A 23,559-nucleotide genomic window follows, 5' to 3' on the forward strand; every position below is an offset into this window, starting at 1 on the left:
AAGTGAAATGAATATCTAAGTCTACCGCATTAAGCCATTGAACAAATAAAGTCAATGATGTTGATGAGCCTTCCCAAATCATAAGTATATCGTCGATGTATCGACGGTACACCTTGATTTGGCCCCTAAATGGGTTAAATGCTGACAGGATTTTTTCTTCCTCCAAGAGTGCCATGAAAATAATGGCAAGATTTGGTGCAAAAGTGCACCCCATCGCTGTCCCTTTACATTGCAAAAAGAATTCCTCCTTGAATTTAAAAAAACTGTTCTTAAGGACTAGCTCTGCTGCTTTACATAGGAATTCTGTGGGAACCAAATGTGGTTGTATGCGCCGGTCTAGCATTATGCGCAGGCTCTCCACCGCTCTATCCTGAGGGATATTTGTATAAAGCGCTTCAATATCAAGCGTTACTAGAATTTGAGTACTGGGATCAAATGCTTTTGTTTCAACGAGGTTGATGACGTCTCTCGAGTCAAGAAGAAATGTGGGCGTGGCCATCGCCAGTGGTTTAATAAAGAAATCAATGTATTTCGAAAGGGGTTCCAGTAGTGAACCACAGCCCGAGACTATAGGTCGTCCTGGGGGGTTCTCAGTATCTTTATGTATTTTAGGCATAATGTAAAATAGAGGTATGCGATCTTCCGACAGGTTGATAAATTCAGCCTCTTTAGTGGAAAGGAAACCCGATTGGTTTCCTTCTTCAGTGAGTTTGAGTACCTTTAGCTTAATCATTTCTGATGGATCTTTCACCAATTTGGAATAGTGCCCAGGGATGTGTAGAAGTCTCAGAGCTTCTTGATCATAACGATCAGCATCCCAAACAACTATCCCACCACCCTTATCTGCAGCCTTAATAACTATTGATTGGTCCGAGGCTAATCTCTCGATAGCCTCGAACTCAGAAAGCGTCAGATTGGGTCCTTGTCGATTTCTTGGATGGCCAATAACTTTCTCTATTTCTTTGAGAACTAATTTTTCAAAGATCAAGACCTCTGGAGGCAAATCATTAGAGTTGGGGGTAAAGGTGGAAGGTTTAGAGAAGCCTGAGATGTTGGATTCCCTAGAGGTCACATTATTCGAAAAGAAAAGCTTTAGCCTTAATTTACGCAAAAAACCTTTTACTTCACTTATGATAGACATTGCACTTGGATTTTGAGTCGGAACAAAAGATAGACCACATTTAAGAATTGATGTTTCCGCAGATGTTAATATACGGGAGGATAAATTAAAAATTGGCATTGTTTCATTTACCACCTGTATGCTCGATTCCGGGTCTGAAAGTCCCGGTGCATCATCCCTTGTCCCGGGGCGTTCTGCATCGGCATATTGTGTGTCATTTGACCTTGGGGGATGTTTCTGCGGCCTCTTCGGCCGCCCCTTGCTCGAAAAGGGTGATTGCCCGAGGCATGATTGTTCAATTCCTCATTACCTGAATTACTAGAGGAAGTGTCTGAAAATGTCACCCATCTTTTTTTATTTGTATTATTGGGTCCCATATTCCAATTAGTGTTAGTTTTCCAAACCGTCTGAGGGTTAAAATCTTCCGCTAGATAGGGATACACCAATTCTTTCTTAAATAATGAAATGTCCTTTTTAAGTTTATTGGTCTTTTTTTCAATAGTAAGCTTCTTAAATTCCTGAAAAGATTTTTCTATCTGTTCAAGCTTTTGTTTAGATTCCACAATCAAAGTGTTGGTCAAAAAAGATTTTTCTTGTTCCGACAGCGTTTCTTGTATCTTCCCACTGACTCTTTGGGCCGTGGTTATGGTTAATACTAACAAATCACGGCTACATTTGGTAGCAACTTGACTAAAAGCCACTTTATAATCGTTGTCATCCAGGAAAAGACATGGGATAATTTTAACCTGCAGGCCTTGTGGAATAATACTAGATCTCAAATATTCCTTAAGTATATGACCGTGCATTTCTGTGCGGAATTGCTTCTTCTTTAAATTCAGAAGAGCATCTCCCGTGGCGCCTTGATTTGATGTTGGTAATTGTAAATTTTCAAAAAATGATGGACCTTGAATAAGTTCTGTTATTTGTGCCTCCGTGAAGGAGATGGTATCTGTTTCTGCCATGGCCTGGAAAGTACCACCAGTCCGGAGTACACCAAATTGACACACCCAGTGCAATAAATGTGAAAAAAGTTAAATTATCCTAGATAGGAAAAAACATTACAGTGTTAAAAAGTATATATATAACCTGTACAGCCAAGGGCTGGAAATATGTATTCTCTGAAAGACACAGGAAACCCCACGCTTTGGATTGGAGTATTAATTAAGATTTAGATAGCGGAAAGACATCCAAAGGAAACAATTCAAAAATAAAGGTATCAAGGATTTTATTAAACCTGATACTAATTTAATATATCAAACAAATCATGATTAAATCTGCACTTGTAATAACAATTTACATAGCAGGAAACAACTTTTATTAAAAAAGACACATCTATATAATAAAAATCATCTTATTCAATCATCCAAGCATACAACCTCATCCATCCATTTAGACAAACCATTCATAATAAACACCAATCAATATACGACATAAAATCTATAAGAAAATTCATCATAATTAATTTATCTGAAAGATTTATAGAAAGAACATGAAATCAATTTGACGGGCCACAGCAGATGACATCAGTGGCCTAGGCAATTAAGATGGGTCCCAGAGTTTTCTGACCACGACCTCATCTTAGTCCAAACTCGACCGGTTTCGACGTATATACTTTAGTGTAGTGACGTCTTCATCAGGAGTAACAAAAATATATTCTAACATCAAGAAAGAAAAGAAAATCACAGATAATACATATCAATGTGTGAAGCCCTTGTACTTGGACAAAAAACATATAACATCCATAATAAAAATATCTATAGCGGAACAATAGGTAATAATATACAAAAGCCTGCTACCAACCCGGGAAAAGTTCCAGGATGGACCTGAGGTGTCTGGCAGAAAGTAGTGCTACCCTCTTGTATTGGTGTCTCCGAGAGGCAGATAAGAGCCAGGCCATAGACAGAATCAATGCTACAGATATACAAATGTACACATAAATATCACAAGGTCAATATGTCGATCCTCCACTACAGCGGCCCACGGACAGGACACGAGAGTCACATACTTAAGATAAAACTAAAGAATATTAACTAACCTTCATTCATGCAATGGAAGGCTGTGCGTCTCTTCCTTAAATTGTACGCTGTGTTCACTTATATTAAACAATAGCTTCTCCGTAGAGGTTCCTGCAGATAGCGAAGTGTGTGGACGCCAACGTTCTTCTCGAGAATGTCCAAACGCTCGTTCAACCAGCGGTCATAAATTTGGAGGTGACTCACCGAATCCAGGGTTGGCTGCACCTGATGTTATATGGGCCTAAACACAACACAAGAGTTTGAGTATGTGAGAGACTGATAGTTCTTACAATTATATTATTGGCTACACCCAAAGTGAATTACTTCCAATTGAAAATAAATTGATGAATTAATACCACAATTGTGACTAAACAAATACGGCTTACTGAAAAGCTTGCTATTTAGAGAATTTCAAAAAGGTGGGGGGGCGGGAGCCAACATCCAGCTAGTTTACTTTGTAACTTACCATATGGGATGTTCTTACGGCTACGCCGTAACTGCACAGATATCGCAGATTTTGTCAAACATGCAGCAATTTTGGAAAAAAGACTATTGGAACGGGGATATCCAAAGAAACTTATAAAAAAATCTAAAAAGAGAGCTCGATATACCAACAGAGACCTCTTATTGACACCCAAGCGAGACATTGAAAAGAAAGATGAATTAGTATGTGTCTCAACTTTTTGTCAACACAGTAATGCTATTAGAGGGATCATCTTAAAAAACTGGCGAATTCTTAATACATCAGGAACATCTATACGCTGTAGTGGAGGATCGACATATTGACCTTGTGATATTTATGTGTACATTTGTATATCTGTAGCATTGATTCTGTCTATGGCCTGGCTCTTATCTGCCTCTCGGAGACACCAATACAAGAGGGTAGCACTACTTTCTGCCAGACACCTCAGGTCCATCCTGGAACTTTTCCCGGGTTGGTAGCAGGCTTTTGTATATTATTACCTATTGTTCCGCTATAGATATTTTTATTATGGATGTTATATGTTTTTTGTCCAAGTACAAGGGCTTCACACATTGATATGTATTATCTGTGATTTTCTTTTCTTTCTTGATGTTAGAATGTATTTTTGTTACTCCTGATGAAGACGTCACTACACTAAAGTATATACGTCGAAACCGGTCGAGTTTGGACTAAGATGAGGTCGTGGTCAGAAAACTCTGGGACCCATCTTAATTGCCTAGGCCACTGATGTCATCTGCTGTGGTCCGTCAAATTGATTTCATGTTCTTTCTATAAATCTTTCAGATAAATTAATTATGATGAATTTTCTTATAGATTTTATGTCGTATATTGATTGGTGTTTAGTATGAATGGTTTGTCTAAATGGATGGATGAGGTTGTATGCTTGGATGATTGAATAAGATGATTTTTATTATATAGATGTGTCTTTTTTAATAAAAGTTGTTTCCTGCTATGTAAATTGTTATTACAAGTGCAGATTTAATCATGATTTGTTTGATATATTAAATTAGTATCAGGTTTAATAAAATCCTTGATACCTTTATTTTTGTCTCATGCTGGAGAAGCCAGAGACTGTACTGTGCTCCAAGCTCCCATTTTAGCCCGTGTCCAAAACATGGGGAAGGGAGACCCAGGTTATTGCATCCTGATGTATTATTTGAGAACACGTCTTCCTTTTCTTGAGAACTATCCCACACCCCTTTTTGTATTAGTGGTGAGGTTTGGCAATAGGTTTCTTGGTATAGGCCCTTTTTATTTTGACACAACGCCACTAGGACTGCCTTATTTTTCATTTGATAGCTGACGCTTGCTCCCATCTTAGATATAGGTATAGATTTGGCACTTTTCCAACCTGCATACAGCATTCATTGTTCAATAAACACCCTTGAACTGTGATCACTTATGTCTGTCTTACTTGTTACCACCATGAGGTCCTCATATATGGTGTCAGGAGTGGGGTGTGACTCAATTGAAACAAATTCGGGAACCCTACAATTTCAAAAGCTTAGTCAGAAAGCTTCCAACCCTTCCATTGCCACCAAGCAATCAATAGGGGTTGATATCTGTAGCAGTAGGGAAGCTATTATTCCTCCTGGGAAAAGAGGAATAATTCCTACGGATTTAGTTTGGATTCCCTAAACCTAAGATTTCACGATTAGCCCCAAAATCTGGTTTAGCATGAAAGTTTGGGATAGACGTTTTAGCGGGCGTTATTGATCCTGACCTCCGAGGAGACATGAAGGTTCTCTTACAGAATCATGGCGAAGTCCCTTTTGAGGTACCTCGGGGAGACCAAATTGCACATGGAATTTTGGAGAGAGCTGTTCCCTCAATTCCAAGAAAGTGAACCAGATGAAACAGAGGTTACTTAGGCTTTGGAGAAGCTGATAAATCCCCTACCATTGAAGAAAGGAAAGTAGAGGAATCCACCGTCTATCCCGACCTAGCCTTTACCCAGCGAAATGATCCAGCCCTTGCTGAAACTTTATTACAAGCAATTCCTGAAGAAGAAGGCCTAGAGAAGGGAAGTCCCTTTTTCTTCTTAAAAATAGGGTTACTTTACAGAAAAAATGCCTCCCCTGAAGGGTTAATAAAAACTCAATTGGTAAAACCTAAAATCACCAAAAGGTTGTGCTAGAGATCGCACATTCCCATCTCACAGGAGGACATTTGGGCAAAGCTAAAACCCAGGTGCATATTAGTGGAAAGTTTTACTGGCCAGGTATCCACGCAGACATCAAAACATTCCTACAAACATGCGAGATATGTCAAAAGACCAACCCGCACGTTCCATAACCTGCCCCTCTGAACCCGTTGCCAATTATAGAAGTCCCCTTTTCACAAATTGACATGGACATAATAAAACCTCTGTAAACACCTAAATTGGGCAACAAGTATGTCCTGGTGATCGTAGATTATGTGACCCGATACCCCAAGGCATTCCCAATGCAAAATAATACCACTCAGCAAATCCTGAAAAATCTTCTACCGTATTTCTCTAGGGTTGGCTTTCCCAAAGAAATACTAACAGATCAGGGTTCAAATGTTATGAGTAAGCTTATGCCCGAAGTGAAAGAGCTACTCCATATTACCACTGTGCGACCTCCTGTGTACCATCGCCAAGCCGATGGTCTAGTTGAAAGATTCAATAAGATCTTGAAACTAATTCTACTAAAATTGGTAGACAATAACAGGAAAGCTGGGACCGAATGATCCCATGGGCACTATTGCAGTGAGACAAACCCCCCCCCCAAGCTTCCACAGGTTTCTCTCCCTTTGAGCTACTCTGTGGAAGAGATCTGAGAGATGTCATGGAAATGATCCGGGAAACCAGGGAAGAACGCAAGGAGGCCTCCATTCCAATATCCTAAACCGCCACTAGAATGCCAGAACACATGAAACTAGTCTGGGACGTAGTTTGCACTCACACGGAAAGGTCCAAAACCAGCAAAAGGCCTGTTACGACAAAAAAGTAAATTTAAGATCTTTTTCTATCTGACAGAAAGTACTAGTCCTCTTACCCACCTCAGAAAACAAACTTGTCTGCAAGTGGCACGGTCCTTATGAGATAATAGGAAGAACTGGAACGTGCACGTATAAAATAGCCCAGCCAGACCAAAAACAGAAAGTCCACTTATATCACATTAACCTCCTAAAAGAGTGGAAAGAAAACCTGTCAGTCACCCATGCCAAAGTTGTAGCCTACCTGGTTCCCGGAGACATAGATAACTTTGACTCCATTCCACCCGAGTTATCTAGCCAACAACGAGAAGATCTAAAGGACGTAATGGTCTCATTCCCTGATGAATTCTCGGAAAAATCAGGAAAAGTAAAAGGTACATATCATTATATTGGAACACCTAAATCCAAAGTAGTTCACCTAAAACCTTATCACTGTCTACAGAGGCGTGTAAACAGGAAGTGATTGAGGAAGTCAGCAAAATGTTGAAGGCTAGTATCATCGAACCTTCCTCAAGTCCATGGTCCTCTTGTATCGTGTTGGTCACTAAACCCGACTGGTCCTGGAGATTCTGCATTGACCTTCGTCAAGTTAATGCCATATCGGACTTCGATCCCTATTCCATGCCATGCATCGACGACCTAATTGATAAACTAGGAACAGCCACCTATCTTTTTACCCTAGATTTAACAAAGGGATACTGGCAAGTCCCTGTACATGGGCCAGATAAGGAAAAACAGTGTTTTCAACACCCGTAGGGTTATTCCAGTTTAAAGTCCTCCCTTTCGGCCTACACAGTGTACCAGCTACATTCCAACGTCTGATGGATAACCTCCTACAGCCCCACTCAGACTTTTGTTTAGCTTACATTGACAATATCGTCATTTAAAGTAAGACCTGGGAAGGCCATCTTTATACCATCATGAAAGTCCTTAGGAATGCTGGTCTAACTGCAAATCCAGCTAAATGCAGATTAGCCCAATCCACTGTGAAATAACTTGGCTTCTTCATAGGTAACGGAACTGTACAGCCCCAACATGAAAAAAGTAAAAGCTGTCTTGAATACTCCAACCCTCACGAGCTTTCCTTGGGTTAATAGGCTCCTTATGGGATTGGACAACCATGCTCAGAAAATGCAGTATTCCCTCGCATTAGTAGACTATAAATCAATCATCCTACATACTTCTTGTGGTTCCTCGGATACACAAACTTTGTTCCCTCAGGTGCTAGAATGCTTGCTTCTATATATTTTTTTGATTTCTTCATCTGTCAGCTCTTTGGGTCCAAACCCAGATTCAACATCGATCATGACCTTAATTCCTACTGATTTATTTGCTGTCTTCTTACACTGTCTGATTATTATCCCGATCACACAGAATCCAAACATGATCACCACCAATAGGGCTCCAAGAAACTTGAAGATATTTTCGCCATCCATTGTGAAACCCATGAGAAGATTGATGCAAACCAGCTGCCATATGCAATATCTTCTGTCTCGTCTTCCATTTTGATATGCAAGTTCATTAGCAACGTTATGGCCTCTGTCAAGGTCCCATTCTCGTCATTGTGAAAAGGTATGAATGTGCAACATGATTCCCGGATTTTGGCACAAACACCTCCTTCCATTGCTGTAATCATGTCCAGGACATACCTATTCTGGAGAGTCATCAGTCGTATGGCTCTCAAGTCTTCCTTGATAGCATTGAATCCCTTTATAGTAGTGTTGATCAGCTGCAGGCGCTCCCAGCAAGTGATTTGCAACCACTTTGCATTAGCCATCGTCCAGATCCCTGGAATAAAGATAGTCGTGAATACTGCAGCAGTCTGACTGAATAACCGGTGTTCCTACGGAATGGCATCAAAGGCTTCTATTGACTTAGCTGAAAAGTAATTCTCCCTTCTTGTCCGATTGAGAAATCCAAATGATCTCCTCTTCCTCATATGAGCATCTGCTTTTGGAAACTCTCCAATGTTCAGGTCACTCTTTGGGATCACTAATGCTGGAACATGAATAAGTACTATGGAACACAGCCCTCTACAATCTTTGGGCAACTTCAGATAAGTTCTGGATCCACAGGCCTAGTAGTGATCCAATAAAACAACTGTTCCATCCTTCATGACTGGTACATCGAAAATTCGGCCACACTGCTGATTCATCCCAACTTTTCTCGTGCGACTGTTTCTGAAACACAGGGATGCATTTGCTAAAGGTACTATCCTCAACGGCCCTCCTTTATCATCGACCCATGTCAGCAACTTCAAAATGTTTGGCCAATGATGCTTGCATTCATTCTCAGCATGCCACACAATTGCTTCAGGTCGTCCGGTTAGTGCTGGCACCTTGCACACAATCAGGCTTTTCACCCATCCTTCAGTGTCAGCACTGCTCCCTTGATTTGCACCTGACCTCTTTCCTTGCATCTTCATATTTCTTCATGGTTCTTTCCTTGATGATTTAGCATTTTGTTTTCTCCTCTTCTGATTCCTGCTTCATTTATTCTAGGCTGTTCATATCTTATCACTCGATTTCTTGTCTCTAATTTCTCTCTTGTCGTTAAATCTTGCACATAGTCATCTCCTCTTGGAGATGACTTCTTAATCACCCATACCAAGGATGCTGACGACCCTGCAACGGACCTCTTGTCTGGCAGAGTGCAAGGTGTGTCAGGCAATGCGCTTTCTGGACTGCTTCTTCTATAGCTATAAATATCTTGGAAGTCCCCATGGCATAATGTATAAGAGCACAAACATAGCAACTCTGGATGTTAATGCGTTGATACCACGTGTTATTACCCAAGTGTGCTGTGCTGTCTAGATAATTATTTAATTCATTATCATCTTCCCTTGTGCTTCTCTTGTGTCTCCCTCTCACAAGGTAAGTGCTTGCATAATAATCAAGAAGCATATCAGTAATAGTCCTCCCTTCAGGGTGTAACATAGGAACATTTGTCTCAGCAATAGGCAACTCTACACAAGCTACTGGAGTGGGGGAAATCATGGAAGTCTCTATCTCAACAGGAGCATCAAGATAATAAGGAAGGCTAAACAGGAGAAACAGAAAGACACACAGTATGGTGGCACATGCATATATCATGAACCAACATGCTAATCCCAGCCATTTACGCTATTTTGAACTTCGTTGGGCTCGCTCATTTTCCAAAACTGTCCCATTCTCAATATTCCTCATTTTGCCTATGTGTTGCTTTAAGGAAGGAAAAAACCTTTAACCATGCAAGGTTTTTAAGACTGGGAACCTTCTTCATCTTGCCACTCTCAACTGTCGCTCTGCTGTCAAACACTCCTCTGACATTTGCCACCACCTAGAAGAACTTGACCTTGATGTCCTCGGTCTTACCGAAACTTGGTTCATGGCCACCTCTGTCACACGTTTTTACACTTTCCTCCCTGACAGCTGCAAGATCCTCTCTGCCCCAAGATCCAACCGGCCTGGAGGGGGTGTAGCCATGATCTTCCCTGAGTGGACTACTGCCTCTCTCACTCCCACTCAGACCTTCTCCTCTTTCGAATGCCTTGTCTGCAGGCTCTCCCTCTCTCCTAGCCACTCTCTCACTGTTGCTACTCTCTACCGGCGCCCTGGTCAAATTACCTCTTTTCTCTCTGAGTAGGCAGACATCTCCTCCTCCCTCCTGGCCTCAACCCCTCAGCTCATCCTCCTTGGTGAGCTCAACATCCATCTTGATTCTCCCTTTTTCTCATCTGCGCTCTTTTGTGACCTCTGCGATTCACTCTCCCTCTCTATCTTCCCCTCTGGGCCTACTCATTCTGCCGGTCACACACTGGATGTCTTGATCTGTCCTGTCCTCCCCCTCTCTACTCCCCTCACCACTCCTCTCTCCTGGAGTGATCACTGCCTCCTCTCCTTTCATCTTTCCATCTCCTCCCCCCAAGCCGAGCCCACCCCAAGATTGCCACCCACTTTCTCGGAAATACGGCCCATGAAACACATGTCATTCGAGGCTGCCACCTTCTCCCCTCCTCCTACACCTCAGGCTGACTCGCACCCTGACACAGCCCTGTCCCTGCTCTATTCCTCTATTTCTGCTACTCTTGATGCTCTTGCCCCTGTCATCAGGATCCGTTTTAAGTCTAAACCAAGTGTAATTCCTGGTATGACTCTGACCTAGCTACTCTTAAACATAAGTGTAGGGCGGCTGAGAGGAAAGAGGGCTTCCTGCTCGTCCTCTGAAAACTGGCCTGCCGCCTACTCCAAAGGCAATACCGTCTCGCTGTCTGCTCTAAGAAGAGAGGCCACATTCAAGCCTGCGTCTCTGCGGTATCAAACAACTCGGCCAAACTCTTTAAAATCTGCAAGGAGCTGGCCAACCCTGCTGCAGTCTCCACTCCTCCTCTTGCCTCCCAGGCCCTTTGCAACTCCCTTGCCTCTCACTTTTATTCCAAAACTCAGGACATCCTGTCCTCCCTCTCCTCCACCCCTTCCTCTCCCCTCTCCTTCCCAGCCAACCGACCCTCCCTCAGATGCCCCACCCCCCTTCTTTCTCCTCATTTTCTTTTTTCTCCCCGGATGTGGTTGCTAGACAAGTCCGATCTATGAAAGCCTCGTCAAAACGGGTTCATCCCTGTTCTTCTAAAACTATTAAGGACCACAAGGGCGGGGAAGGCCCTTGTGGTCCTTAATAGGTCCTTGTGGTAATTTGCTCCGGCAAGGGCCGGTGCAAATTACCCTTGCTCCGGCCCTTGCCGATTTCTGTAACCATTCCTTTGCCTCTGGATCTTTCCCCTCCCCTCTCAAGCACTCCCCTGTGCATCCTCTCCTCAAGAAACATACAGCTGATCCCTCCTGTCCAGCTAACTAGCGCCCAATTTCCATTACTCCCTTTTTGGGGAAGCTCCTTGAGAAGTTGGCCATCTGACAGCTCAACCTTCATTCCGACTCTGTTGGCTCTCTCCATGACCACCAATCTGGTTTCAGAGCTTCCAGAAGCACGGTTATTGCTCTCCTGTACATCAGTGAAGACCTGCTCTCCAACCTTGACTCTAACATTCCCTCTGTCCTCATCCTACTCGATCTCTCCTCTGCTTTCGACACGGTCAAACATACCATTGTGCTCAATCATCTCTGTGACAACCTGGATATCACTGATCAGGCTCTGGCCTGGCTGAACTCTTTCCTTTCTGATCGACAAGCCTAGGTACAACTTGGGTCCTTCCTTTCCTCTATCTCCCTCTTTACTTGCGGTGTTCCCCAGGGGTCTAGCCTCTCGCCCTGGCTTTTCAACCAATACCTAGCTACTCTCGCCTAATTCATTTCCATTTTCTTCTCAAACTTCCAGTGCTATGCTGATGACACCCAACTCATTTTCAGGCTTCCCTCAGACACCTCCTCTCCTTCCCTCATCTCTGATTGCCTAATCGCCATTCAAAATTGGTGTACCGCCAACGATCTTTGTCTAAATGCCAACAAGACTGAAATCCTCCTCATTGGTACAACTGCACCATCCTTTCCCCTCACTCTCTGGCCGGCCTCCCTTGGCCCTCCTCCTACCCCTTCCTGCGAAGCTAAGAATCTCTGGGTCATCTTTGACTCCACACTTTCCTTCTCTGCACCGATCTCTGATGTCTCTAAAAAGTCAAACTTCCTACTGTACCTCCTTAGAGGTACTCTGCCTTTGCTCTCCTTCGCACAGAAGCTCACTGTCTCTCAAGCTCTGGTTGTCTCTTCACTCTCCACCGTTTACAACTAATCCAGAACAGGACTGCAAGTCTTGTCCTTGGCCTCAAGTCCTTGGATCGCTTCTCTCCAGCTCTGAAATCCCTTCATTGGCTCCTAGTGGACGCAAGGATTACATTTAAAACCCTCTGTATTGTCCACAAGGCTTTCAGCGGCCTGGGGCCAAAATACCTTCAACTATCCCTCCGTAAATACCTCCTCTCTCGAGCCCTTCGCTCCTCTACTTCTAACTCCCTCAGGGTCCGTCGTTTTTCAAAGAAATTAGCTTGGGACAGATCCTTGTCTTTGGCAGGGGCCTCCCTTTGGAACAGCCTCCCGGCCACTTTGAAACTTGAGGAGAACCAGCTCCAGTTCCGGAAGCACCTCAAGCATTCCTCTTCGTTTCTGCCTTTGCCCCCTTCTCCTCTGCTGATTCTGTTTTTTCTCTTGGCAACATTCTCCTGGCCACCCTCGGGCCCAGGTACCTGCTCTCCCTCCTGCACTGCCTCCGTGCCACCCCTTGCACTGGGATATGTATCTGTACCCATACAGTCCCCCATCTTTCTTCTGCACTTATCAGATATACCCTATCTGACAACACACACTTTCCTCTGCCTTTATTTATTTATTGCATTTATGTATTTATTGCACTTATTATTTCTGTTCTCTCCTCTTGTGCTGCACTTTTCCACTTCTCCCCCTTCATCGCACTTTCCCCCCTTTTCCATGCACTTGCACATTCTTAATGTCACGGGCCCTAGTAAGACCGTTGTTTTTATTCTCCCTTGTTCCCCTCCCTTTGCTTGGTCGCACTCTGACACACTTGTGTATTAGCGCTATATAAATAAAATATCATATCATATCAATTCTGGTAAATCAGGTAGCTGCAGGATCTGTTCAACTATCGTCACAAACAGTCTCCTTATCGCAAGGGCAGTTTTAGGATCATGCAGATAGGTAGGTATGTTGACACTACGCCCAACAAGAGCAGGATATTCTCGAAGAATAAATACAAAAACAGCGAGTAGGAGCCTATGGGCATCGTTGTTTGTCAGAAGCATAGACTCAACCAAACAATTGCATTTGTATGAAAAGAATCAGCGTATTGTTCACGCTTCCAATCTTTTATTAGATGTTGCCGCTCAAACATATCCGCAACATGTCAACTTCTTTCTTAAGTTTATTTTTCAAAGATTCCTGCAGCTCAAGAACTGAGTTTGCACTCCTGCTATTTATTTATTTTAACATCTTTTTATTGGCAATTAGTCATGTACAATGCATTCATAGCCGTCATCAATATCATATTGCGGCATTGCTACTCATTTTACTGTGCTTACATACCTGCTATAATATCTATAAAGAGTGTCCGGGGCGAGCCACAGTCCAAATGCACACTTGCATTTATTTAATCAGCAACCTTAGCGTGCTTCTTCCTCGTCATCGATTGGGTCTGCACGTTTTGAACTTCTTCTTCTTCTCTTGCTTCCAGATTGATTGTTAGGGGTGCAACAATCTCACCAGTGTGGAGTTTGACGTCGTTCAGATGGTTCCAAGCACGTCTCCCTTGGACTTTCACTGCTGAGGGAGTAACATTTTCTATGATATAAGGTCCGACAAAGCGTGGCCCGTGTCAATTTCTGGTGAAGTTCTGCATCAATATTGTGTCTTCAGCAAAACGTCTAGGTACAGGTAGTAGTTCAGAAATTCTGGTTGCTGAATGGTCTTCATCTGTGTTCTGAGGCCGACTCACCTGGCACTTGAGTTGATCCGAAATGACAGAGATACTAGCAGTCATACATGTCAAGTATGCACATGACTCATTTCCTAACATTTCCGCAGTTTTATGGCATCACTTCTGCTCCTCAATGGAGGAGGAGACAAAGGTGTTCTCATTTGCCTCCCTGTCGCTAACTCATGGGGTGTGAGGTGGTAGTCCGACCCAGGCTGATTCCTTAATGCATATAAGGCTAGGGGTAGGCAATATAGCCATCCCTTCTTCAGTGTCAATTTGAGCTTTGCGATCCTCTCTTTAAGGAAACCGTTGAGTCTCTCACATATTCAGTTCGCATCTGTTCAAATACTTTATTAACAAAATGGGGCCCATTATCGGATCTTAGCACCTCACACACTCCCCATCTTGGAAAGGCTTCTTGTACTTAAAACGTCTGCGCAAGTGGCATCAGGGTGTGTACAAGGACCTGCTTCGATCCACCTGGAGAAGGGACACACCACTACCATATACCGGTATACACTACATACTTGCAGCATATCGACATAGTCAATATGTAAATGCTAAAAAGGACCATTCTGTTGAGGAATCACTCCTCTAATCGTTAGCAGTGTATGCCCAGAGGTAAACTTTTGACATACGATGCAATTTACTACATAAAATGCAATGTGTTCTAACAGGTTCCGTACAAACCAGTCCTCCGCAATAGTTGCTGCAAGGCTTTCCCTAGTTACATGCACAGGATAGTGCAGCTGTTCAAGCACTATCCTTAACAATGCTTCTGGCATCACCATTTTCCAGTGCTGTTTTGTTGCCATAATGTTTCAGAGGGGGAGAAAGACCACCCACTTCGTTTCCATAATTCTTGCTCTTCCTGTGGTGCACTGCCCTGAATTTCCATCAAATGTGTTCTCAATAAATGATTAAACCCTTCATTTACTACCATAATCATGACTACTTTCTCCTTTACATCTGGAGTATCAAAACTTGAAATATCTGGCGAATATGCAACCCTTTTGGCCTCTATGTCCACGGCTTCATTCCCGTGAGAAATACAGTCAGTTCGCTTATTATGTGCCGAGTTGTAGTGCCTTAATAAGCCTGTCCAATAATGCTGCGTCTTGCACTGGAGTGCCATCCTCTAGGAGTTTGCCCCTCCTTTTTCAACATGCTAGCCCTGCGTATACGGTTGACGTCACATAGGCGGAGTCACTGTACACTGTCACTTCCTGCCCTGCATGATTTTCGAGCATGACAACAAGCGCTGTGAATTCTACCGCTTGCGCTACAAAGTGAGATGGTAGTCTTGCACTTGCTAAAACTATGAACTCGCCATTTGCTCTATGTCTAACCATAGCTGCACCAGAACGCATTCTCTTTCACGCATGGGATATCATTGTAAAAGTCCTCATAGTTTGCGTGATAATGCACATGCTCACCCTCTGCCACAGGCTCAGCTACAAATGTGGCAGGGTTCACTATTCAACATCTGACTATTTTAATTGCTGGATTCGATATGATCACCTCGTACACAGAAGCTCTCTGAGATGTCAATGTACCCTTAGGTTTCTCCAAAATATCAAACATAGCATGCTCTACAAAAAGCATCATAGAACACCCCATTACAATACTGGTAGATTTCTCCATTGCAAACTTGGCTGCCGCCATGACTGTTTGCAAGGAAAGTGTCCCTTCATAACTGGATCTAGAATCCAACTGTAATATGCCAGAGGTTTATACCCTAGTGTAGTCCTCTGTGTAAGTACTGCTGTCATGACTGTCCCATTTGTGTGTGAAAATAAAAAGAACTCCTCAGCATAATTGGGAATTCCTAAAACGGGAGATGTACAAATTGCTTTTCTTCAATTCTTCAAACCCTACCTTCATTTCCTCAGTCCATTCTATTTCCTCATTGTTTACATGTGCTTCCTTTAGAACTTGCAAAAGGGGTCTTGTGTATTAACTATAATCCAACACCCATGTTCTGACATAATTGCATAGTCCCAAAGACTGCTGCATTTGCTTCACTGTGTGTGGTTTTCATGATTGACTCAGCACTTTCAGGTGCGACCCTTTTCCCCTCATGTGAGATCAACTGGCCTATGTACAACACCTCTTCTTGACAGTACTGTAACTACTCTTGGTCTACCTTTTATCCCTTGTCTGCTAGGATAGTCATTAACTGGATCGAGTCTTGCCTGCACTCGTCTTCTGTAGTGCTACAAATCAGAATGTCATCTAAGTACCCGTGAGGCAAACAAGTGTGTTTCAGTTGGATTTGGCGGAACGAGAAGGAAGTCAAGTCTTGTGAGTCCTTGTGCAACGGGATTGAGAAAAAAAGCATTTTCAAGACAATTCACAGTGAAATATCATCCTTCTACTGGGATACTGCATACTATCGTCGCTGGATTAGGAACTAAAGGAAACTCTTCCTCTAAAATCTGGTTAATCGGTCTCAAAGCTTGTATGAATCTCCATGATCCCCTCTTAGATGTTTTGATCGCATACACCGTGGTGTTGCACAATGATTCTGATGGTATCATAATACCCTGTTCCATCAATGCTGAAATAGTCTTTAAAATCCCTTATTCTGCCTCTCGAGACATGGAGTACTGTCTTGCTTGAGGCAAAATTGCTCCTGGTTTCAACTTTATCTTAACCTCCCTTATCCCCTTCAATCGACCTACCTCATAGGGGCCTGTAGTCCATAAGGTGCTTGGCACTTTTTCCAAATCTTCATCAAAGAATGCTGGACGCTGCTGCACTATCACCATTCGCTGTGGAATCTCTCTTTAATCTATTCTAATCCAATATGTAATACTCATCTGAAATATTACTTCATCATCTGTAGATCATCTCTAAACATGTCATCAGTGACGTCAGTCAGTCTACACCCTTTCCCAATGGCAATCACTGTTCTCCATGGTCTGCCCTCGTCACCTGTTCCTTCGAGCATTGCTATTTCCCCTTGTACTATGGCTGCATTTAACTCTAGGGGAATAGTCTGTTGTAACGCTCACCTGATTCTCGCAGAGGCGCCGGTCTTGACTGGGCGACTACCGTATCTTCAAAGGTGATGTGTAGCACCCGGTTGGCTCTTTGGGCTGGACCTCTGTGCACTGTATGCCTGACGTGTAGAGTAAGATGTCTGCAGATAGAAAATATGGGGTTAATGAACTGGGGTTATTGGGGTGTCCCTATCTCTTTCCTCTTCTCCTCTCCTGTAGACCCCCAAAGGTTAGCGCTCTCACCTTAGGTAAGTGAATGCCGAGCTCTCCATCTGCCTCGGGGCAGGGTGCTGTAACCAGTTTCTTCACTGGATAGGTAGCGCAGGCCTCTTGACTTCAGAGGACTGCTGTCCGTCGTTTACTGCACGAACGGTAAGTTTCGAGTCATTCAAATGTCTTTAAAGTCTTTAGTAATGATGTCTCTTGTTTTGCAGGGTTCCGGCGATGGCGGATGACGGGCTGAAGTGAGTTGAAGATGGAGCCCGTGTGATGAATAGAAGCGCCTGGAAGCACGTAAGTAAGCGCTTGTTGCCTGCTTCACTATGCGCTCTAACTGTCTTTTTATTTTGCAGGTACGAGTTCGGAGCGGCTGCAGGGTGCCGGAATACCCACTGGATTAGATGTGGAAAGGAGTAATGGCACGTGAGTATTAAAGTTCCCCAATGTCTTTAAACGCACCTTGTTTTGTCTTTCAGATGCGGGATGCAGCGCCGAAGGCCTCCGGAGCGTGCAAAGAGTTGGTAAACTTTTGTCTTTCAGATGCCGGAATGCTAACCTGTTCTTTCTTGTCTTTATAGGTGTTGCTGAAGACTGGATTCAGGATGGTAAGCCTTTGCCTTTCAGATGCCGGAATGCTAACCTGTTCTTTCTTGTCTTTATAGGTGTTGCTGAAGACTGGATTCAGGATGGTAAGCCTTTTTCCTTAGGCCCAGGACCGGATGCAGAAGACACGATGAGCGTTCTGCTGCAGAGGTTGCAGAATAACGCAAAGCAAGATTCATCCACCGGGTGTGGTTTAAATAGCCTCCTGTAGTGCTTAGGTGTCTCCTTCCACAGCCACGCCTAAGTAAGAAAAGAGTTCCTGGTAAGAAAAGAGTTCCTGCCTTCCAGAAGAGTTCCAGTGTTCTGAATCTAGGGAGTGGCTCCAGCCCCACCCAACAGGAAAAGTAGTTCCAAACAGAAGAGGATCAGAGGCTCAACTGGCAGGCAAGTAAGCAGCATGGTCTGCTGAAGGTAAGTCCACCCAAGCATTATGAGCCCGGCGCTTCCAGCGCTGGGACTGGGCATATTTATGAGCCTGGTGCCACTGGCGCCAGGACTGGGTCCAAAAGGTCCCAATTGGGACTGGTTGGCACTCGGAACCTGGGTTATGGATCTGCTTCCAAGGGAGTTGGGAAAACCCTGACCTTTTGGAAGCAGAGATCATGACAGTACCCCCCCTCAAGGCCCCTCCCAAACCGGGCTTCTCCGGGGGTTTTGGCTTGTCAGGAAATGTTCGGTGAAATCTTTTGATTAGGCGAGGAGCGTGGACATATTCAGCAGGTTCCCAGGATCTCTCTTGGGGGCCGTAGCCTTTCCAGTCAATTAGGTAGAATAGTTTAGATTTGGAGATCTTGGAGTCCAGAATGCTTTTGACTTCAAACTCGAGTTCTCCATCCACTAGGATAGGTTTTGGAGATTTGGTTAGTCGGGTTTGAGGTTGCACGGGTTTTAATAGAGAGACGTGGAAGACCGGATGTATCTTCATGTGCGGGGGCAAGTCCAACTTGACCGCTACTGGGTTTACTATGGTAGTGATGGAATAGGGACCAAGGTATCTTGGGTTGAATGTGCGTGGCCCTTTTAGAGATAGATATTTGGTGGATAACCAGACTTGATCCCCTACTTGATAGTGAGGGGCTTCCTTCCGATGTTGATCTGCTCCTTTCTTGTATTGTTCTTTAGCCCTTTGAAGGTGAGAAACAGCTTCCTTAAAGGCTTGGGTGATTGTAGAATGCAGGTAGTCTACTGCTGGTGTTTCAAGATCTTGGAGGGGATCCAACTCCGAGGTTCGAGGGTGACTGCCGTACAAAAGAAAAAACGGGGTTTTCCCAGTTCCCGAATGGACAGAGTTATTGTAGGCATACTCGGCTATCCAAAGGATATCTTTCCAAGTTTTTTCAGTTTGTTGCAGCATGCAGGGTAAATACTGTTCCAGAGTTTGATTGGTCCTCTCGGTTTGTCCGTCGGTCTGAGGGTGGTGACTGGTCGATAGTCTCACATCAATTTGAGCCGACCGACAGCAACTTCGCCAAAAATGAGAAATAAATTGACTACCTCGATCCGAAATTAGAACCGAAGGAAAACCGTGCAGTCGGACGATGTTTTTCGAGAAATTCTCGGGCCAGAGTTGCTGCTGTTGGCAAGCCTTTGAGCGGAATGAAATGCGCCATCTTGGAGAATAAGTCCACGATTACTAGAATCGTATTGTATCCGGAGCATGGAGGTAGATCGGTGATGAAGTCCATAGAAAGCGTATGCCAAGGGCGAGGTGGGATGTCAATAGGGCGTAAGAGGCCTGCGGGTCTTTCCTTTTGACTCTTGTTTTGGGCGCATACTCCACAGGACATTATAAAGTCTCTGATATCTTTTTTCCAAGACGGCCACCAGAAGTAGCGCTTGATCTTTTCTGAGGTCTTGGCTATACCGGGATGACCTTCCATTAAAGAGTCGTGATAACAAGAGATTACTTTTTTCTGTAAATATGTGCTGGGTAGGTATAATCGTTCTTGGAAATACAATAAGTTGTCCTTTACTGCAAAGTCCTTTCCCTGCAGATGGCAATTCTGTATGTCTGCTGGAGTTACAAGTTGCCTGGCTTTATCCTTAACTTCCTCTATGGATTCTGTGGCGATTACACCCAGAATTCTTTGTTCGGGAATGATTGGTACAGGTTTAGGGTTGACCAAGTGTTCTTCCACTCCCATCCGAGAAAGGGCATCGGCTTTACCGTTCTTTGTACCAGGTCGATAGGTAATTATGAAGTCAAACTCGGCAAAGAATAATGCCCAACAGAGTTGTCTAGAGGATTGGGCTTTTGCGGTCTTCAAATATTGCAGGTTTTGGTGATCCGTAATCACAGTAACGGTGTGTCGGGCCCCCAGCAGATAATGCCGCCAAGCCTTAAAGGCAGACTTGATAGCCAGAAGTTCCTTGTCAGTAATCGTGTAATTGATTTCAGGAGGCGAGAATTTGTGGGACCAAAATGCCACGGGATGCAACTGATTGGTTACCGGGTCCTTTTGTGATAGAACTGCCCCCATGGCAAGGCTTGAAGCATCAGTTTCCACGATGTAGGGGAGTTCGGGGCGAGGGTGTTTTAAGATTGGTGCAGAGATAAATTTAGTCTTCAAATCCTGGAAAGCTTGTTCCGCCTTGGTAGACCATTCAAAACGTTTGTTTTTCTTTAACAAGGCAGTGATGGGCTGGACTATTCGAGAGAATTCGGGGATAAACCTGCGGTAAAAGTTAGCGAAGCCTAACATGCTTTGCACACCTTTTACGGAGGATGGTGATGGCCATTTGAGAACTGCATCGACCTTCTTTGAATCCATACGCACTCCGCCAGGTGATAATATGAATCCCAAGAATTCAACTTCAGTCACGTTGAAAACACATTTTTCCAACTTAGCGAAAAGTTTGTGTTGACGCAATCTTTCGAGGACCATTTTCACGTGTTTCCGATGTTCAGATTCCGATGAAGAATAAACGAGGATGTCGTCAATGTAAACAACAACACATACATCTATGAGCTCTCTGAGGACATCGTTCATAAAATATTGAAAGGCGGCCGGGGCATTGCAAAGTCCGAAGGGCATGACCTGATATTCAAATAGCCCATACTTGGTGCGGAAGGCCGTCTTCCATTCATCGCCCTCTTTTACTTGTACCAAGTGGTAAGCTCCTCTAAGATCCAGCTTTGTATATATGCATGCTTTTCTGACTTGGTCCAGGAGTTCAGGGATCAAAGGTAACGGATATCTATTCTTAACGGTGATCTGGTTCAGGGAGCGATAATCGATACAAGTTCTAAGGTCTCCTTCCTTTTTTGGAACGAAGAACAAAGCTGAAGAAGCAGGGGACTTGGAAGGACGAATAAACCCATTTGCCAGGTATTGATCCAGGTATTGTCGAAGGTGAAGGTTCTCAGGCTCGGTGAGGGCATAAATTCTACTACAAGGAGGAGTAGATCCAGGTATCAGGTCTATCTGGCAGTCATAAGACCTATGAGGAGGTAGAGAGTTAGCCTGATCCTTCCGGAAAACATCTTGGTATTCTAGGTATTCGGGAGGTAACTGGGGAGTCTCTGAAGAAATTGCGGCCAGTGCAACACCAGGTGGAGGTTGACAAGTAGAGACACATTCTGGAAACTGGACCGTTCTTGCTCGCCAATCGATCAGAGGATTGTGTTTCTCTAACCAAGGTATTCCTAGAATAATCTGAAACTGAGGGGCCTTGATCACATCGAACACGATGTTCTCATGGTGTCCATCTTGACTTACTAGCGTCACCTCTTGAGTGGTATGCGTTACTGGCCCGGAGGCTATCTCCGTACCATCCACCGTAGTAATGACGTCCTTTACAGCCTTGGGACAAAGAGTTAGATTCATCCTCAAAACCATTTCATGATCCACATAATTGCCGATGGCACCGCTGTCGACGTAAGCTTCAATTGCATGTAATCGATCCGGATTATCAGGGCTAATGAGGACCATAGGTATCACGAAATGCGAGGTCACGGAACTGGTTTTCACGCTCGGCAAGAGGACCTCTATTCTTGTCGGGCGAGGTCGTTTCCCTGCTCAGAGTTTGTAACTTTGGTAACTGCAGCTCCTACTGCCTTCCTGGCAGGTTTCACCGGACAGTCTCGAAGAAAGTGCCCTGAGTTTCCGCAATATAGGCATAATTGCAACTGTTTCCTCCTTTCCCGCTCCCTTTGTGTTAGAGGACCTTTCAGACCCCCTACTTGCATGGGTTCCCCGGAGTCTACTCCTTTGGAAGGAGTTGGCGGTTTGGAAAATACTCGAGCATCAAACTTGGAACGATCGGCCTTCCTGTTCTGCAGCCTGTGATCTATTTGAACGACCAAGTCTATATAATCCGAACAGTCTTGTGGGGGATTCACTACTTGGGCTAAAACGTCTTTGAGCTCTCCACGTAGACCTCTATAAAACAGCGTAATCCTTTTGTCCTCAGGCCATTGAGTTTCCACTATTAGTCTAGTGAAAGATGCAATATAAGCCAAAAGGTCTTGATTACCCTGTTGCAACGAAAGAAGCTCATTGTCCAAGGCCTGCCCCTGTGAATGTCTTGCGAACAGTTTTTCCATACTAAGCTGAAAGGCTTGAAAATCATGGAGAACCGGATCATCTTGATTAACTAGAGGGATCGACCAGTCTGCCGCATTGCCACTAAGGTACGAAAGTACAAAAGCTACTTTTGCTTGATCAGTTGGAAAGGCTGCTGGCCGGCATAAGAAGTGCAACCGGCACTGATTGATAAATACTGCAAACCTCTTTGGGTCACCAGAAAATCGTTCGGGCGGAGCCAGAGGTACATTCCCAGGTAGGTTGATCTGCACTGGATTCATAGAGGATGTTGAAGGAAGATTTGCCCCTGATGCGGGTAACGGGGTCTGTCCGGCTTGTGACTGTAGCACTTGTCTAGCAAGATTGTCTGTTCTCTCCTTGGAAATAATTAGTTCCCTTCTTAGAGCATTCGTTTCCTGACGAGCTGCATGCACTTCTGCCCTTAGTTCCCCAAGTAACCGGGCTAGGGGGTCAGTATCCGAGGTTTCCATAGCGCCTGGGCGAGAGTTTTGCGGTAGGCTTTGCGTTCTGTAACGCTCACCTGATTCTCGCAGAGGCGCCGGTCTTGAATGGGCGACTACCGTATCTTCAAAGGTGATGTGTAGCACCCGGTTGGCTCTTTGGGCTGGACCTCTGTGCACTGTATGCCTGACGTGTAGAGTAAGATGTCTGCAGATAGAAAATATGGGGTTAATGAACTGGGGTTATTGGGGTGTCCCTATCTCTTTCCTCTTCTCCTCTCCTGTAGACCCCCAAAGGTTAACGCTCTCACCTTAGGTAAGTGAATGCCGAGCTCTCCATCTGCCTCGGGGCAGGGTGCTGTAACCAGTTTCTTCACTGGATAGGTAGCGCAGGCCTCTTGACTTCAGAGGACTGCTGTCTGTCGTTTACTGCACGAACGGTAAGTTTCGAGTCATTCAAATGTCTTTAAAGTCTTTAGTAATGATGTCTCTTGTTTTGCAGGGTTCCGGCGATGGCGGATGACGGGCTGAAGTGAGTTGAAGATGGAGCCCGTGTGATGAATAGAAGCGCCTGGAAGCACGTAAGTAAGCGCTTGTTGCCTGCTTCACTATGGGCTCTAACTGTCTTTTTATTTTGCAGGTACGAGTTCGGAGCGGCTGCAGGGTGCCGGAATACCCACTGGATTAGATGTGGAAAGGAGTAATGGCACGTGAGTATTAAAGTTCCCCAATGTCTTTAAACGCAC

General features: G+C 44.3%; 2 long non-coding RNA genes across 3 annotated transcripts in view; one reads left to right on the forward strand and one right to left on the reverse strand.

Moving 5' to 3' along the window:
- Positions 1 to 23,559, forward strand: part of LOC138503033 (uncharacterized) — a 282,445-nt gene that overhangs the window by 219,266 nt on the left and 39,620 nt on the right. The window lies entirely within an intron of this gene.
- On the reverse strand, positions 2,579 to 3,327 carry LOC138504660 (uncharacterized). The gene is made up of 2 exons (XR_011279887.1): positions 3,156 to 3,327; positions 2,579 to 2,775 (listed from the first exon to the last, which is right to left on the reverse strand). It is a non-coding gene; the product is annotated as an uncharacterized lncRNA (long non-coding RNA).

Source organism: Ambystoma mexicanum, chromosome 11 (genome assembly GCF_040938575.1).
Source record: "Ambystoma mexicanum isolate Mex_15411 chromosome 11, UKY_AmexF1_1, whole genome shotgun sequence".
NCBI lineage: Eukaryota > Metazoa > Chordata > Amphibia > Caudata > Ambystomatidae > Ambystoma > Ambystoma mexicanum.